The following is a 12,183-nucleotide window of genomic DNA, read 5'->3' as shown; positions in this document are numbered from 1 at the left end:
AGCATGCTTCTTCCCATGTGCCCATAACACTCTCCTCCATCTCCTCTCTCCACTGGTGCTGGAGGTTCCAGCTTTATTCATCTTCTGCATAAAGATTCCCATGTGCATCCTAACTTTTTTGAATTCTTGGCTTACCATTTCAGCATACATTTCTGTTATTATTTAATGTGTATGTATGCGTGTGTGTGAGACAGAGGGTGTGATCACCCAACTAGATCATCAGCTTCTAAAAAACAGCAACTCTCATACTACCTTTTGCAGTGTTAATACATGATGGTCATTATCTCAAGCTGTATAAAGGTTCTGTCATTTGCATCTCTGTGCTGTTGGCATATAGATGGGTGGTAGTTTTTAAAGCATCATTTTATAATTGGTCAGTTTTGAGTGCTGAAAGGGAGAGGATTTCCAAGTCTTTCATCTTGCTATTATAAGAGGTCCATGTTAAACAATGATTGCTAGAATTTTTGGTCTCTGCCTGCTAGTGTTTTCTAACAGCTGACTGGGAAGTCCAACTGTAATGACTTAGAAGTTACTTTGGTGTACTGTTAGATATCTAGCGAGCTCTTGTTTTGCCTTTATTACTGTGTTTAAGATGTCTTAACCGAAAGGCTCTGGGTCCTGAGGAAATGCAAGGGTGGGGGTGGGAAGGTGACAAAGAGGTACTTTGGATTTGGATTTTCTTTTAAGAGATTTCCATTTTCAGTGTAGCTGACCCTTGTAATATCTGTTAAAGATTGGTGCCTGGCCAGAATGCCTGTGAAATAGCTGTGGTTTAAGCTTCAAGTATAAAGGTTTTAACAAAAGTGTTGGCAATATAATGTATGAATAAAGACAGCACTTGTTAAAAAGCATCTATATGTGTGTGTATGTGTATACGTCTATGTGTATGTGTGTGTCTTTATAAGTATATATCTCTCTGCAGTTATCTTTGTTCATATGAAAAAATTTTATTTCGTGAAGTGACTTAACTGGAAGTCAGACTATCAGCTTATTATTTCTAGGAAAAGCATCCTTGGCCTGTGGTGTGGGCCACAGTGACCTGAGGTGGGGAATTCATTGGCCAAAATTGCAAAACAGCTGGTATGCCTTTTCAGTACTGTACTATTGAATAATGTGCCTGATGCCACTACTGAGGAGACTAAAGGGATGTACAGTGTAGTGGGGTGGGTGGGAGACCTTAGGCACACACAGGACACAGAAGGCTAGACTACACATATGCTATATCCCACAGAAGTAAGAGCTTGGAGTTTGTATTTAAGTTTTATTTGTAGCATGTAGTATATAAAAGAGAGAGTTGAGGAAAATATAAAAATTGTACTCATGTAAAAAAGTAGTTTTAAGACAGGAAAAATCTTTTAAGAGAAGCTGCACTGTAAAGTATGGGGATTGGACTACATGTCGCTGGGAAAATGGAGGAAACCAGTGAAAGATTTAGCGCAAGAGTGGGTATTAAGACTGTTATTTGTGACCTGGACTTGTTTTGGCTTTCAGAGGTCATGCTGACTCTTAGATTAGAAATACAGTCTCTTTCAAAACACAAACATTGAAAATAATAATTTTCAAATGTGCTTTCTTGGGTTCTCCATTTTGTTTTGTTCAGGTGTAAAACCATGAGTATTATATTTTTCAGGAGGATGAGGAAAAATCTATTTCCTTTTCTAGCCGTTTGGCTATTTTTTTTTGTTGTTTCTGGTGCCATAAATGGAGAGGCATCTGTACATGCATTGTATCATGCCTAACAATTTTTTTTTCATTTGAATATAATTGTTCCTTAGCAAATAATTGCAGTCCAGAATGACTTTTATTGAGCTTGATTGAATTAAGGTTATGTATGAAAATGAGTTAGTTAAAGCTTAATCTATTACCCGGAGAATTGATGAAAACATCAGAAAAGCAGTCATTCATGGGGATTAAATATTCCTCCATGTAAGTGGGCAACATGGTTGCCTTGGAGTCCCTTCTGCACTGACCGGGTAGTAATGACATCAGGGTGCAAAACACACAACACACACTGTTGGCCTAAAAGGGGAGTTTACCATGATGTGCCTTTGAATGTTATACTGTACATTAACAATAATTGGGAGTCTGTCTCATTGTAAGAAGTGGCACCTCACCTTTTTTAGTATAATAGGCTTTTCAAAACATAGCACCCCAAGGGGCAATGTGTAAACTGTGCCAGAAAGCCAGTTGCTCTGGGATCTTTCAGTGGTTGCTTAGGCCCGATCTTTAAGATAGGTTTTTCACATGCCAAGTCAGATGCCCAATTTGTGGTAAGAGGTAAATAATAGATATTAATAGATAGTTCTCCCACCTGCCATGAAGTTTCTCAGGGGGAATCCTGAGCTGTGCCTGATCGGTCCTGCTAGGTATGCGTCCTCTGGGGGAGGCAGTGTAACGGGGGGAAACAGGCCTTGAGAAGGATCCTTAAAGAGGCAGGGAGCTCTAAGGACGAGAATGAGGGTTGAGAGGAAGCCAAAGTGGGACTCGGAGAACACAGGCCCAGCCTGAGGCCTTTCCCCCTGCTCGCCCAGCAAGCCCCGTCCTTCTGACCCATCACACAGCCACCCAGTTCCAGCAAATCGCAACACCTTGTCAAGTATTTGTAATGCAGAGCAGCTTATGCTGAAACTGCTTTTCTGAAGCTACTCATGTGGGCATCTGTAAGAGCCAGATACAATCTGGAGTCTCTAAGTTTGGCTCTCAGAGAACTCAAAGGGAGTCTGTCTCAGGCAGGATCTTCAGCCTTGAATTTGACCTCTGGCTTCTCTTTCCTCGTCAGTTAAGTCCAGCAAGATTTTCTTTGTTACCCTGAGTTTTAAAACCCCTTTTGGCCATGGCATACACAGCATAGTCAGCCTTCTTCCTCTCCCTCCTGACTTATCCAGAGATAGTTGTAAGACAGTTGATACATTACTGAATTGTAATCAAAATAAGGTATAGTTGTGGTCCATTTTTTGATTGATAGATTGATAGATTATAAATATACTGATTTTATATATATACACACATATATATACATATATATATGATATACTGATTATAGAAACAAACTAATCGAGAAGGGTACCCAAAGATTAGTGAGAATTTATTTTTGAGCTCCTGAAAGAAGTTCTGTGTATAGGATATATTAGCATATTTTATTTTTCAGATAACATGTGCTCACTCTTGAAAAAGTAAATGAATCTTTAAGCCAGAATAAGAATTAAATTGATGCTGTCAATTAATGATGGACCCTCCTTTCCCAATTTTGGCAAATATGAATTTTTTTTTCGTTTATACCAATTTATTTACCTGACAGTCTTTTATGGTTACTTATTCGTGATTTTTACTCATTTATTTTACATCGTTTCTTTTTTTTCTTTGCACTGTTTATTTTATGGTTTTTTTTTTTCTTTTCTGTACCGGCTTTTATGGATTTATATGAAGAAAATTATGTGATTAAATATATGAGGTAGTGTATTTTTTTTTATTATGTTATGTTAATCACCATACATTACATCCTTAGTTTTTGATGTAGTGATCCATGATTCATTGTTTGCGTATAACACCCAGTGCTCCATGCAGTACGTGCCCTCCTTAATACCCATCACCAGGCTAACCCATCCTCCCACCCCCCGAGGTAGTGTATTTTTTAAAACAGTATTTTTAATAATGTTAGTTGCCTGTTTTGTGATAATTAAGAATAGACTTCACACCACCATTTGGTTTTTGGAATTGTATGCTTCCTTAGTTAAAAACATAGTCATTTAATTTGGAAGTATTCATATGTGTCTTTTATATTTTGCTTCAAAGATCTGGATTTATTTTTTCATCCATGCTCTTGTTTTAAAAAATATGGATGAATGAGTAGTATCTTGTATGAAGCCACATGAGACCATTTAATATTTTATTCGTTGTTTCTAGCTATTGTTTTCTTCAGTAGCACTGGGTGACAATTGAATCATCTAAGTCTATATAGGATTACTCAGATGAATCATTACACATTTTTGATATTTATTGTAAGTTCTTCCATATCACAGTGGCTGATTAGGGATAAAACTTCAGTTATGCTATAAGATGACTAATAATATTGATAGAGCTGTAAGCCAGTAAGTGATACCCAGTTTCTAGAGTATGTTATAGCCTGCTGGTTGTAAAGAAATATCATAATCTGCAGTGGGGTAGGAAATTGTCTCTCTTGGGTGAGTGTGCATTTAGTATACTACCATTGAAGCATCCTAGAAACTAAACAATTGTATTTCACATAGAAGCTGAAATAACTTAATTCTTAAAAGTGATGCAATTTAGGTATATGTGTCTATATTTGCAGTATTATTAATGTAAAATATTCCATTTAATTTTTGTGGACAACCTTTTGCTGATTTGATCCTCTTTCTTATATTTACTTCATCATTTTCAGCTAGAAAGTATTTTTTTTTTGGTAACATTTTATCTCTGTGGATGTCTCCCCCTACTCCTCACCTTTTTTAAAAAAACTATTGCTTCACTCATTATCTTTAATACATCTAAAAAATAAATGGTAAGATATTAATATCCTAACCACAGCTTATCTGGTTGTGTTGGGCCAGTCATTTAAAATAGCTTGAATCTAGTTAGGATGTCAGTTTAACATCCTGTTTTTCCAGAGGATTTGCCGGCAATTCTGTACTTGATTTTAGCTAAAAACCTGAGAAGTGCTTGCCTGTAAATCTTTGTATCTGTAACTTTAATCTCAGAATTCCCATTGAATAACTTTAGTGACTGTCTTTTTGTTAAAGTTGACAAAAAACACTTTAGGCTGCTTTCTCTAAATAGTGTTAGCGTAGGGATTTTTAATAATTTGCCCGATTTTGATTGTTTGGCTATTATTCATTGCGGGGGGGTATAATTTTGCAAAAGGACAAAGTGTCAGCTTTGTTTGAAAGTCCTTCATGGCTCACCATTTAACCACTTTGCTATGGGTCTTTCACAGAATCCTGCTGCATCACAGAAGCTGGAAATTCTGATGTTCCATTAAAATCACAATGGAAAGTCTTGACTTGACGGGTAAGAGCAGCACTGCAGGTGCATCTTACTTACCTAGAAGCAGTGAAGCAGTCAAGAACTATGTGCTGTCAGAGCGGGTCTCAACTTTTTTCCTATCCGATGCATTCACCTTCTGTATTGATCAGGGAAGTGTGATAATTTTGTGTGGTCGTTTTTGTTTTGGTTTGGTTTGGTTTGTGAATTATTCTTTTTTTAAAGTGACATTTTAATCTCCATCATCAAGTAAGTTAAATTTTCCTTTAAAATCATGAATTTAAAAAAATTAACTATTTCACAATCTCTGATTTGTTTCTTCACAGTGATGTGCTGTTGGTAAAAAGTTTGACTTGAATAAATTGAGGTTACATACCTAAATAAATACTAAATCGATCTATTCCCCATAAGCTATTGCTGTTTGTGTACTGCCTTCAGCTTTGATTAAAAAATGAACCAGTATCAAAGCATTATGGAGTGTTTGTTTAATCTGTTAAAAATAATAGAGGCAAGTATAGCAGTGTTATGAAACTGTTTTGAATTTGAAAACCACACAGTGAAGTTGAGGTTGTAAAGTATGTATGTGTCAAATTATATCAGACTCTGAAACCCATAGATACTATAACTCTGTCCTTGTACGTAAGTTATTTTCAAAGCTGTTTCTTCAGGAGAAAAGTTTTTAATGGTTTTAAGATACGGCAATAGTGTTTTCAGATTAATTTTAATAATGGTTACTTACATGCAGAGTTGTCTCAGTCTGGGAATAAAATGTGTGATGCTTTACTGATGTCTGAACACTTGGTGGCGAACTGATGATTTAAAGACAGGAATTTGATGTAAATTAAAATGAATATTGTTTAGTTGCAGTTTTCAGGACATGAACTTAATCTCTGAGTAATTGTATGTTAATCTTAAATGTTTCCTGTTTTTAAGTATTTTGATTTGTTAGCTTTTCACATCTGTCTATATCTGTGGCTACCTTCATGTTTTAGTAAGTATATGACTGAACGTTGCTTTTATCATGAGAGTATAAATATAAGGCCTTTGAGCCATTCTTCTGAATGTCATTGTCTAAGATTATACATATATTGTAAAATATGTACAGTTTAGCTTGAATGTGTATTTACTAGGATATTTAAACACCAACAAAATCTTAGTGCCAGTGAGAAGATTGGGATTAGGTACCATTTTTCCTCCTTTCTATGCTATTCTTTAAGGCACAATTAAGTTTCAAATACAAATTCTGTATTTAAGAGTGCCAGTTAGCATAAGTTGATTTTGGTTTTATTGGGTCAGCAGAATAGACTATAGAATATTTGAATATTGATACTGAAATTTTAAATATGTTCTCAATTGTTAATCCAAAAGGGAGTTGAATGTAGTGAGGTTTAAAGAAAATTAAATTTGTGGCAGTATTCTAAATTCGCTGAATATGAATACATCTATAGAAAGTAAAGCTGGACACTTTATCTTATCTGTTCAGAACACTGAATTGTTAATCAGCATTAGTATGGCAGTCTTTCCTTAAGTAGCCATCTGATCTATGATTTCTGAATGTTAATCAGATTATTTCAATAAAATATTTTTTATTGACTATAAGAAATCGACACAAATTCAAATTGCTGATAACATTTAAGAAGCTTAAGATGACACTATATATACTTCAGCTCACATTTACAATCATCATAAATACAGTATTAACTAAGAAATAGAAAAGATGCCATGTGAAACCAGGAGTAATTTAGGAAGCAAATCCTGGAAGATGTTACATGGCAAAAAGATGCCAGGGTCCAGTAAATCTAGGATATGCGGTTGTATCATTCAGCTTAGGCAAAGTTATGTTTCATTATCCAAAGAGTCCCCAAATCTTAGTGATTTATAGCAGCAAAAATTTATTTCTCACTCTTGTTTATCTTAATAAATCTACTGCCATTGTGCTCAGTGTCCTCTCTGTTCCTCGACCAAAGCTAAAGAAGCATCTCTGGGATGCATAACTCTTATAAGGCTGAAGGAGAAAAGGAATGGTGGTAGAAATGTGACTCTTAAAATTGTTGGTCAGAAGTAGCACATGTCACTACCTCTCATTTTCACTAGCTGAAGCATGTCACATGGTCAACCACTATGTCATAGGGTAGGAGTGGCCTTTTAAGAGGGGATAGGATAAGGAAAGTCTGATTGGGAGGCACAGTGCATATTTTAACTATAGTACCTGAATCCCATCTATGGCTCTTCTAGAGAGACAGAGTGCATGTAGTATATTAAACTTCCAAGAAGTCCATTCATTCTTTCCAATGAATCTCTTTAACATGTAAAATTATTTGACCATGAATCCTTTCATTTTTGTTATATAGAACTCAGTGAGCTGTGATGCCATATCCGTGACAAGTTTTAAGGACTGAGGGATTCATACAATTCAAGAGTTTCTTGATGTTTCGAATGTTAAAATTTTTCCCATCATGGAGTAAAGGGTTCTAGTATATATAATAGACTTATGTTATTATGTTATAAATACTTTTTTATTGTTGTTGTTTTTTGAGGGGGGGGGAAGGGGCAGAGGGAGAGAGAGAATCTTAAGCAGATTCCCACACCCAGTGCAGTGCTGGGCTTGATCTCATGACTGTGAGATCATGACCTGGGCCCAAATCAAGAGTTGGTCACTTAACCAACCGAGCCACCTAGGCACCCTGTTGTGTTATAAGTAGTTTTAAAATGAATGAAAATATCTGTAGCCTGGATCCTCTACAGTTTGCATACAGAGTTAGAGAAGGGAAATAATGACACTTAGGATAATTTCTTATCTATGTGCAATACATCACAGAACTTTGACAAGTATTATCTAACTTGATGTAGGAGAAGGACGAGAAAATGGGTTCTTTGCTCTTTCCAGTGGCAATATAATAATTTTACCAGGCAGTAGTAGCCAAATGCCTTTACTTAAGATCAGTTACTAGAGGGGCGCCTGGGTGGCTCAGTCATTAAACGTCTGTCTTCGGCTCAGGTCATGATCCCAGGGTCCTGGGATCAAGCCCCGCGTCGGGCTCCCTGCTCAGCGGGAAGCCTGCTTCTCCCTCTCCCACTTCCCTTGCTTGTGTTCCCTTTCTCGCTGTGTCTCTCCCTGTCAAATAAATAAATAAAATCTTTAAGAAAAAAAAGAGCCATCCTAGAGAGAAAGAAGGCAGACACTGTAGAAAGGGTAACAGTTGTATTCCAGGAGTTTTCTAAGGTGCTCCAACTGAGATCATAACCATTATACAGGAGCTGTGCATTATTGTCTTCGTAGTCTTCTAGAAAATGAGGAGGCACACAGAACTCCTCAGCCAATACTGATTTGAGTTAATCCCACGGGTATTATAAGATACTGCTACCAGACCTATGTGGATTAAGATGATTTAAAAATGTAGGAGTATGCAAATGATGCTATGTTTGATAATTTGTAGTTCCTTAAGATTGGGGGACTGAATCTATGGATTCGGAGAAACTTTGGCATAAATCCTACTTCTGGCACTTTTTAATTGAAAGAATTTAGGTGATTATTTAACCTCTCTGAAACTTTGTTTTCTCATCTTAGTACGGGATAATGGTCTCTACCTCATAGGACTGAGAATTAAATGAAATATGTCGAGTCCCCCATGCAGCACCTGGCATATAGGAAGCACTTGAGAAATGGTACTAAAAAAAGAAAGCTGTGGGCAGAGGTCAGGAGTCTTGAACACACCATAAAATATCTTTCATAGATGTCTGACAGTGTATGCATGTGTAAAATGTGTTTCTGTACTTATATATAAACACAGACACACACCTCCAGGAGTTTTAAAATATTGCCCTGAATGCATAAGAATCTATGTATTCTTCTACAGTTCTACGGAAAATACAGAGTGGCTTCATTCTTAATACCGAGAGAACGGGTGAATCCTGCAGAAATATTAGCCACCCTATGATCTAATACTTCACTTCTTGCCACTGAAAATAGAAATGTTAAGGACAGTGTGAGAGCCAATTGTAGATAGATTCCCTTCACTCTGAATATTAATGAGGTCAGTATGAAATCAAATTTGGTAACGCCTTTTTTTTTTTTAAAGATTTTATTTATTTATTAGAGAGAGAGTGAGAGAGAGCATGAGAGGGGAGAGGGTCAGAGGGAGAAGCAGACTCCCCGCTGACTGGGGAGCCCGATGTGGGACTCGATCCTGGGACTCCGGGATCATGACCTGAGCCGAAGGCAGTTGCTTAACCAACTGAGCCACCCAGGCGCCCCAAATTTGGTAACGTCTTTTTTTTTTTTTTTAAAGATTTTATTTATTTATTTGAGAGAGAGAGAGCATGAGAGGGGGGAGGGTCAGAGGGAGAAGCAGACTCCCTGCCGAGCAGGGAGCCCGATGTGGGACTCAATCCCGGGACTCCAGGATCATGACCTGAGCCGAAGGCAGTCGCTTAACCGACTGAGCCACCCAGGCGCCCCAAATTTGGTAACGTCTTGATGCAAGGTACAAGAAGTGGGGATTGTGCCACTGAAATTTTCTTTACCATGTAGAGCAAATGCTATATGGTTTCAAAAGAACCAGCATTTCTATCTCAGGATTTTTATGTTCCTGTTTTCCAATGAGGGTTAACTTATTCAGACTCCGCCAAGCCTCTCTCTGTTGACTTTGTTCCCTCGTACTCTCAGAATCAGGCACAACATGGTCCATCTCTCTTAAGATTCAAAGCTGTGTGCTATTTCTAAAATGACAGGTTTCGTTTGTTTTATTTAGAAAAACATGTAAAATAATTTGGGGGAGTAAATTACTCAAATTGTTTCAAATTCTTCTCTTTATAAACAGATCCTCTTTGTTACTGTCAGTTACTCATTCAGCTGGATTATCAGTAGCGTAAAACTACCTAAAAATGTAAGCTCTTCAGTTTCAGAGACTGTATAAGAGTCCGCTTGGGCCGCCGTGACAAAGTGCCACAGACCGTTTGGCTCCAACAACAGGGACTTATTTTCTCACCGTTCTGGGGTCTAAAGTCCATGATCAGGGTGCAGGTAAATTCTGTTTCTGGTGAGATCTCCCTTCCTGGCTTGTAGGCAGCCACCTTCTTGCTGTGTACTCACATGGCCTTTTCTCTGTGTGTATGTGGAGAGAGGGAGCTCTGGGGTCTCTCCTGTTCTTAAAAAGACACCAGTTCTACTGGAGAACAGTCCTACCCTGTGACCTTACTTAACCTTTACCTACTTTTAGGGCCCGTCTCCTAAGTACATTGCCGTGCAGGACTTCAACATACGAATTTGAGGGCTACTAATTCAGTTCATAACAGAAGTAGTTGTTTTTTTGTACCAAAGAGTGAAGTAAAAGTTAAAAAAAAAAATACTTTCTATGAATCTATAAACAAGAAAACCTCATTTATTACAGTCTAAAATTCTAAAAATATAATTGGATCTTTGAGTTGGGAGGCATTTGAAATTACTGAATTCATGTTTCTTCCACTTTGAAGTCACTGTGCATGAGTTTCTCAGAAATGAGTTTCTTACAAGTGAAAGAATCAAGTCTAAGAACTGAAAATCAGTGATTTGTATATAATGGAGGAATTACATCATCGAAAAATTGATTTCCATGTGTATTCATTGGTTCTAGGAGTAGAATTTATTTTAAAATTAGGTCAAAGAATAACTCAATTACTCATTTGGATTATATCTGTTTCTGTTTACTATAATCAAGCCAAGTCACATTTTTTTAAGGTGATTTTCTTTTGCTTTATGAATCAGTTGTGAATTCAAACAGGGAAATGGCATATGGAGTTGTCCCTTGAAAATGCCAGTGTTAGGAGCAACCCTTTTGCACTGTTGAGTATCTTTGTGTAGCTTTTTTTTAAAGATTTTATTTATTTATTTGACAGAGAGATAGAGAGCACAAGTAGGCAGAGCGGCAGGCAGAGGGAGAGGGAGAAGCAGACTCTCCACTGAGCAGGGAGCCCAATGTGAGACTCGATGCCAGGGGTCATGACCCGAGCTGAAGGCAGCCGCTTAACCGACTGAGCCACCTAGGCGCCCCTGTGTAACTTTTGACTCCACAAAAACTTGATTACTGACAGCCCACTGTTGACCAGAAGCTTTACCTATAACATAAAGTCGATTAACATATATTTTGTGTTTTCTATGTATTCTATATTATATTTACATAATAAAGTAAGCTAGGGAAAGGAAAATGTTATTAAGAAAATCATTAGGAAGAGAAAATATATTTACAGTACTGTACTGTGTTTGTCCAAAAAAAATCTGTGTATCTGATGTGGGCATGCACAGTTCAAACCCGTATTGTTCAAAGGCCAGCTGTACTTAAGATTTTGGTAAACCAAAAGAAAAGATTGTGTATTTGAAATAATTCCAGCAGAAGTCAAGGATTCCCAAATCTGTTACATGTACCTGTTTATTGCCCTGCCTCCCTCACTCCCATCTTTATCCCTTTTTTCCTTCCTCCTCCTTTCCCTTCTTTCCTCTGATAGCAGCTTGTAATTCAGGTAATGGTTGCTGGGATTTGTCAAGTAATAGTCTAAATACAGCTCACTGACCATCTGTATAGTACTTCTTTCTACTTTACAGTAGCATACTTTTCTAGTAGGTAAGTCAGTTGGTGGATGTTTGGGATTAGTGACAGGTAAATAGTGCATTTACTTGTTGGATATTGACGTAGGCTCAACCTAACTTTCTTCGCTTTATCTTGAAATTTTGTGTAAGTGTACCTATTTTGTCAGTTGAATAATTTCAGTTTCTGATGACTTGATGCGTATCTAAAACAGAAAATACAATAAAAAAGAAACTTTGGAGACTTTAAGCACTTCTATGTAAAAATAATTTTAAATTGATTTACAAAACTTATCACCTCACTTTGTGTGTTTACAGACTAAAGGATAAGCTATTTAGAAGCAATCCAATTTTGTGGATGTTAGTTTAATTGGTTGAAAGGTATTTTAACTCAGCTACTTTTGATTTCAGTTTCACTGTAAAACTATCTACAAGAATGACTCAAACTCAAAAGCTTTGTATATAATAAATTTTAGCAATGTATTTCTTCTGAACAGTGGAATCAGTCTACTGATTATGATGTTTACTAGTTGAGGACAGTATAAATAAATTCAGGCATGACTTGACTCCATGCATTAATACTCCCTGAAAGGGGGGGATAAATTAAGTATTTTTATACTGACAGT

General features: G+C 37.0%; 1 protein-coding gene across 12 annotated transcripts in view; it reads left to right on the top strand.

The window, feature by feature from the left end:
* BBX (BBX high mobility group box domain containing) overlaps positions 1 to 12,183 on the top strand; it is a 276,405-nt gene that overhangs the window by 106,820 nt on the left and 157,402 nt on the right. For 10 of the 12 annotated variants that reach the window (XM_035000231.1, XM_035000233.1, XM_035000230.1 and 7 more), the window contains one exon: positions 4,952 to 5,025. The exons of the other annotated variants lie outside the window; for them this stretch is intronic. The gene's annotated coding sequence lies outside the window, so the exon portion shown is untranslated. The remainder of the gene's footprint in view (positions 1 to 4,951; positions 5,026 to 12,183) is intronic. 12 annotated transcript variants of the gene reach the window in all.

This window comes from Mirounga leonina, unplaced genomic scaffold (genome assembly GCF_011800145.1).
Source record: "Mirounga leonina isolate KUSES-001 unplaced genomic scaffold, KU_Mleo_1.0 Mir_115, whole genome shotgun sequence".
In the NCBI taxonomy this organism is placed as follows: Eukaryota; Metazoa; Chordata; class Mammalia; order Carnivora; family Phocidae; genus Mirounga; species Mirounga leonina.
This window is presented reverse-complemented; position numbering and strand designations above follow the sequence as displayed.